This window comes from Dermacentor silvarum, chromosome 2 (assembly GCF_013339745.2).
Source record: "Dermacentor silvarum isolate Dsil-2018 chromosome 2, BIME_Dsil_1.4, whole genome shotgun sequence".
Taxonomy (NCBI): Eukaryota; Metazoa; Arthropoda; class Arachnida; order Ixodida; family Ixodidae; genus Dermacentor; species Dermacentor silvarum.
Genome location: NC_051155.1, coordinates 64,019,376 through 64,025,375, shown reverse-complemented (window position 1 = coordinate 64,025,375; position 6,000 = coordinate 64,019,376).

Here is a 6,000-nt window from a genome sequence, read left to right as displayed (position 1 = left end):
GGCTACCATGTTTAACGATGCGGTATGGCTTCCGCTTTGCGCCGTCACTCATTCCGACGCGACCGATGCTCCTGTGGACGTCTTGGTTCATGCCGTCAACTCAGAACTCACACCTGTCCAGCATGCGGAAATTATCAAGCTCCTCCGGCTTTTCGGGCCTCATTCGACATTGGCCAACCGTCCTTGGGTCGAGCGTCAGCAGTCGTTCACCATATCGACACCGGTCAACAAACCCCTTTGCGCTAGCGTCCGTATCGTGTGTCGGCCGCTGAACGCCGAATCATCGACCTGCAGGTTGACGACATGCTGCAGCGTGGCATCATCCAGCCCTCTAAAAGTCCCTGGGCATCTCCGGTGGTGCTCGTTAAAAAGAAAGACGCAGACCATGAGGTGCTGCGTCCACTATAGCCGCTTTAACCGTGTCACAAAAGAGCGCTTAATCCAAGCGCCAAGCGCGCGCCGCGTGTCACGCAAGCCAGCGAAAGAACACGCCGGCCCCGCGGCAACTTCAACCCAGGGGGAGAGCGCATACGCCTCAAACAAGAACGCGAACAACGGCGCCTGGACGTCTAGAAGAGCCTCGACGAAGCGACGTTAACCGGAGAGAGAGAGAGAGAAAGCACACGCGCGCGCCGAGACACCTTCTCACCTGGCGAGTCGAAAGAGATAACTACAGCGTGAGCGTGCGCCAACAGCTTGAGTCATCTACCCGGAAGAACGACAGAGGAAGAGACGATACGAGCGCTCGTATCGTCTCTTCCTTTGTCGTTCGTACCCCCCCCCCCTTGACAACTCTCCGACGGCGGCGGCCAAAGGTACGAGAAAATACGAGAAGATTCCCAAGCTTTGGCCATGCTACGAGATCACGACTCCGATAGAAAGGTTCGAGAACGCATGTGGAAGCTATATAACCGCCGTGCGAGAATCATCAGTGGAGTTCTGGGAGTTCAGTCCGCATCGGTGAAGTGATCTAACGTGAAGACCGAGCGTCTGCGGAAGAAGGGGATTCCCCGGCAAGCTAGTCGACGAGTTCATCCAGCGTCTGCATTTCTGGAAGAAGTTCCTTCTTCGAGATATGTCCCGAGCTACGCCGAGACCGTCTGACTCCAAGACCAACACTGGTGAATAAGATTGGACACGTTTAGTGTTCCTATTTATTTTGTACTTTACGTGTTGGACTCTTAGTGCTTGTCGTTAATTGTTTTCCTGTGTTTTGTGAAACCCATCTGATTTGTATTGTGTTGTGTCTAGCCTAAGTGTGCAAGTGTGTATGTGTAACTGCCTTGTGTGAAGAACATATTGTGTTTTGACAACTCTGTGCTCTGACTCGGTTTTTGGACAGCAACCGGCGTTCGCTGGCGCACCAGAGGGCCCATTCTTAATTGTCCTTCCTTTCGTGGGATTAATTTCGGTAGCTGACAAATAGGCTTTGCAATTTGGTCTGGCGTCTGCGCCTCGTTCATGGGGTCTGTAACAATATTTCTGGCGTCCGCGACTAGACCTTTCTGGTGCAAATTGTGTGTCCATAGTAGGGAGAAATAGCCTAGGGTCGTTTACATTGCTATTCTAAACGATTTTGAGTGTTGCACCACGTTTTGCTAACTTGTGTGCAGAGAGCAGTTCCATAGTTCAAATCTAGGCAGATATTTTTTGCACGTGGCTAGATTTTTGAAGGGCATCATGGATCTTGAGAAATTAGTTGCCCTTGAATAGAAGATGGGTCTTTCCGGAGCGGAACTACGGAAGTGGATTAGTCAGAAGGAAAAAGAAGCTGTAGAAAGAGAGGAGCTAGCGGCTGAACGGGCCAAAGAAGAAAGAGAGGTGAAGGAACGACAGATAAAAGAATAAAGGTGAAGGAGCGACAGATGAAAGAGAGGTGATGGAGCGAAAAGAAGAAAGAGAGGCGATGGAGGGAAAAGAACAAAGAGAAGCTGAAATAGCTGAGAGAGAAAGGCAAAGACAGCACGAGTTAGCACTTGAACGACTTCGTTCGCAGCAGCGCACAGACGCTCCCGCTCAGCGAAGAGTCGATAGCACTGAAAGGGAAGAAACTAGCTTCCGTCTGATCCCAAGCAAACTGCTTGTGGCATTCGATGAAAAAAAAAGTGACCTGGATGCTTATTTGCACAGATTTGAGACAGTTGCTAAAAGCCAGAATTGGCCAGAGATTCAATGGGCCACTGCGTTGAGCACGCGTTTGAGTGGTGAAGCACTTAGTGTGTACGGTAGGCTGACGCCAACCGATGCCTCTAATATGGAAGGGTGAAAGCCGCTCTACTAAAGAGATTTAGGTTCACCGTACAAGGCTTCCGAGATAAGTTTAGGACCGGAAAGCCTGCCGATGGCGAGACTGCCACGCAATTTGCCGCGCGGCTCAGCCACTATTTTGATAGGCGGACCGAAATTTTGGAGACTGCACAGGAGTACGGTGCGCTTAGAGAGCTTCTAATCAATGAGCAATTCCTCATTAGTTGTCACCCGAGCCTGTCACTGTATCTGAAAGAAAGGAAAGCTAAATCGCTTCAAGACATGTCGGAATTGGCAGACCAATTTTTAGAAGCACAGGGAGGCACCAATCTCTCCAAGATCAAAAAAGAGGAGCCAGGGGACGCAAAGAAACCGACACCCGACGAAAGGAGAAACCCTCAGAAGCCTGTTCCGAGGTATTATCTCTGTAACCGACTGGGCCACCATGCTAGCAATTGTCGGAGCAATTTTATGCGCCCCAATGATGTCAAATGTTTTACATGAGGGTGAACTGGGCACAAAGCCGGTACAAGTCGCACCGGAGTGAAAGAAGCTCCCCAAGCATCCTGTATGTATGCCTCGCCAAAACATCAAGAAGACATAAACTCCGACTTTGTCGAACTCCGAGACGGAAAAAGAATTCCGGTCGTGAATGCGGTTATGACTCAACGCCCAGAATTTCCCGATAAGGGAATGCCCGTACTTGCCGGGAAAATGGCAGACAAACAAACCACGGTGTTACGAGATACCGGCACCAGCACAGTGATCGTGCGAAGGGATTTAGTCAAAGACGAAGAGCTCACGGGCGAAACCCGTTCACTTTGCCTGATCGATGGTACGACTAGAAAGCTTGTTGAAGCCAAGATTGAGGTCGAGACCCCCTATTACAGTGGGAATGTCACTGCGCTTTGCATGGACAGCCCACTGTATGACCTAATTCTAGGAAACTTCGAGGGAGTTCGCGCCCCAGACGACCCGAAACCTTTGAACGAATCACCGATGGTCGAACGATCGATGATTGAAGAGCCACGTGAAAAACCATCAGCAGCTGACGAGAACGCCGCGGCAACTGTCACCCGAGCTCGAGCAAAGACTCCCGCAAGGCCTTTCCAACCCCTTTTCACGCCCGAATCCGAAAATAAACCGACCGGGACTCATAACCACCCGAAACATTACCATCGAAAGACCAAGGACAGGAAATATAAGTTTAAGAACCATTGACGATTAGTGTGTGGTGCAAAGTGTTTTGATGAGTGTACGGTTTGTTTATTTATTTATGCATCATGAACATAGTGTTGTTTGGTTGTGTTCTGTAAACTACCCTGTCACAGTTTTGTATACTTTTTGCACATGTTATATTTCATATGTTTGCCTTGTCACGCGAGATATGTGTTATTGTGTAGCACAAGTGTACTTGTTACGCGAGAGATGTGTTATTGTGTAATACAAGTGTGTTAGTTAGGCGAGAGATGTGTTATTGTGTAATTCAATTGTAGCTGTGTGAATTGTGTTTGTATTCGATGTATCGTGAGCTATGTGTGATTCGTGGCGGACTGATTTATGGACTTACGGACTCGTGCGTAGTGGACCTTTGTGCGCGCTTCTTTTGTGTATTCTTGAATATTATTACATAATATTCTCAAAGTGGGGGGCAGTGTCGTAAAAGAGCGCTTAATGCAAGCGCGGTCAACATGTCACGCAAGCCAGCGAAAGAACATGCTGGCGCCGCGGCAACTTCAACAGAGGGGGAGAGCGCATACGCCTCAAACAACGCGAACACCTGAAGGCCTATATGAAGTCATCGTCATGCCCTTCGGCCTTTGCAACGCGCCTGCCACTTTTGAAGTTGTAGTTTTTTCTACCGACGTTGCGTCACACTTCAGCCGCTTCGAGCAAGTCCTTGCGTGCCTAACCGCTGCAGGACTGCAGCTAAATTTGAAGAAATGCCACTTCGGCGCTCGCAAGCTTACTATTCTTGGTCATGTGGTCTCAAAAAACGGTATCCTCCCGGACTCTACGAAACTTAGTGCCGTGTCCACGTTCCTTAAACCAACTACCCTGAAAGAGCTTCGCAGCTTCATCGGCTTATGCTCGTATTTCCGACGCTTCGTCCGCAATTTTGCCTTCATAATCTCCCCCTTGACCGAGCTTCTTAGAGGCCCTTCTGAGCTATCGGACTGGTCCCCGGAATGTGACGATGCATTTCAAGAGCTGCGCCGCCTTCTCACTTCACCGCCAGTACTGCGCCACTTCGATCCCTCCTCTCGAACCGAGATTCGCACGGACGCTAGTGGTGTCGGGCTAGGCGCTGTTCTTGCACAGCGCAAGAATGGCTTCGATGAGTACGTCGTAGCGTATGCCAGCCGCACCCTTATTAAAGCTGGAGCGAACTACTCCGTTACTGAAAAGGAATGTCTGGCCATTATTTGGGCTATCGCAAAATTTAGACCTTACGTGTATGGGCGCCCTTTTGACATCGTGAGCTACCATCATGCCCTATGCTGGTTGTCCTCACTAAAATATCCAACTGTTCGGCTCGCTCGTTGGGCATTACGCCTACAAGAATACGACATCCGTGTTGCTTATCGCTCAGGCCGCAAGCATTCCAACACAGATGCTCTTTCCCGGTCACCCCTGTCACCTGATCCTGTCTGCTCGTCTATTTCCGCCTGCGGTGCCGTCGCCCTCAACATTTCCGACATTTCATCATAGCAGCGCAAGGACCCATGGATCTGTTCGCTTCTAGACTCCCTGTCTAGCCGGTCGCCAGCGCCGATCTCTCGGACGCTCCGTCGCCAAGCCACGCACTTTATTATTCAGGATAACCTGCTTTACCGCCGCAACTACAACTCCAGCTGCCGCAAGTGGTTGCTTGTTATTCCCCGACACCTCCGCTCCGACATCTGCGCCACTTTCCACGATAACCCGCAATGCGGCCGAGTTCACCCGAGTTAGTTCGCGCTGACGACGCGCGAGTGCCAGCTTGTGACAGACACATTATTATTTTGGTGCTCCATACGCGCTATTACTGACATTCCTGAGTTCTGCCACTCCATCAGTCATAAGTGACCTCCTCATACACTGCCACCACTCGTTGCTGACACTACCGTTTAGGCAAGAGCGTCAACGGATGACCATGTGCACTGCTCTGCATACCTGCTTCTTGGCCCTATCGAGGTACTTCAAGACTTTGAGTAAAACGCTGAAAAAATAAACATCGTCATCATCCTTGGTGTCATTATTATCATTATGAGGCATTTTACTTGCTGTTGGATTTCTCTAGCTAAAGCAAGGAAATTGCAGGTTGTTCAAAGCGCTTGCTGCCCCCCCCCCAAAAAAAAAAGAAATTCAACCGTAGCCCCCCCCCCCCCCCCCCTGGCAGAGATCCTGGGTGCATTACTTAATTTGGGCAACACAAGTTTGTGGCAAACATTATCAAGCTCGTTCTAAAAGTCTCGGAGAACACAGTTGGCAAAACAGAACGATACAGGATTCGATGTCACTTATGAGCGAAAGAAGATAGTTGCATTTTGCATGCAAATGTTTTTTTTTGTTCAACTATGCTGTGTGTGTGTGTATGGGGGGGGGGGGTGATGGAGTGAAGAATTAATTAGACTCAAGGGAGTTGGCAAGGCTAGAAAAACATTATATGTTCCTGGAGTTTACAACAGGTGCTAAATATGCAAAGGGGAACGGTAATTATAGGCGAGTTCTCATTACTTGATGAACCATCCTACCGATCATCCATTTGTT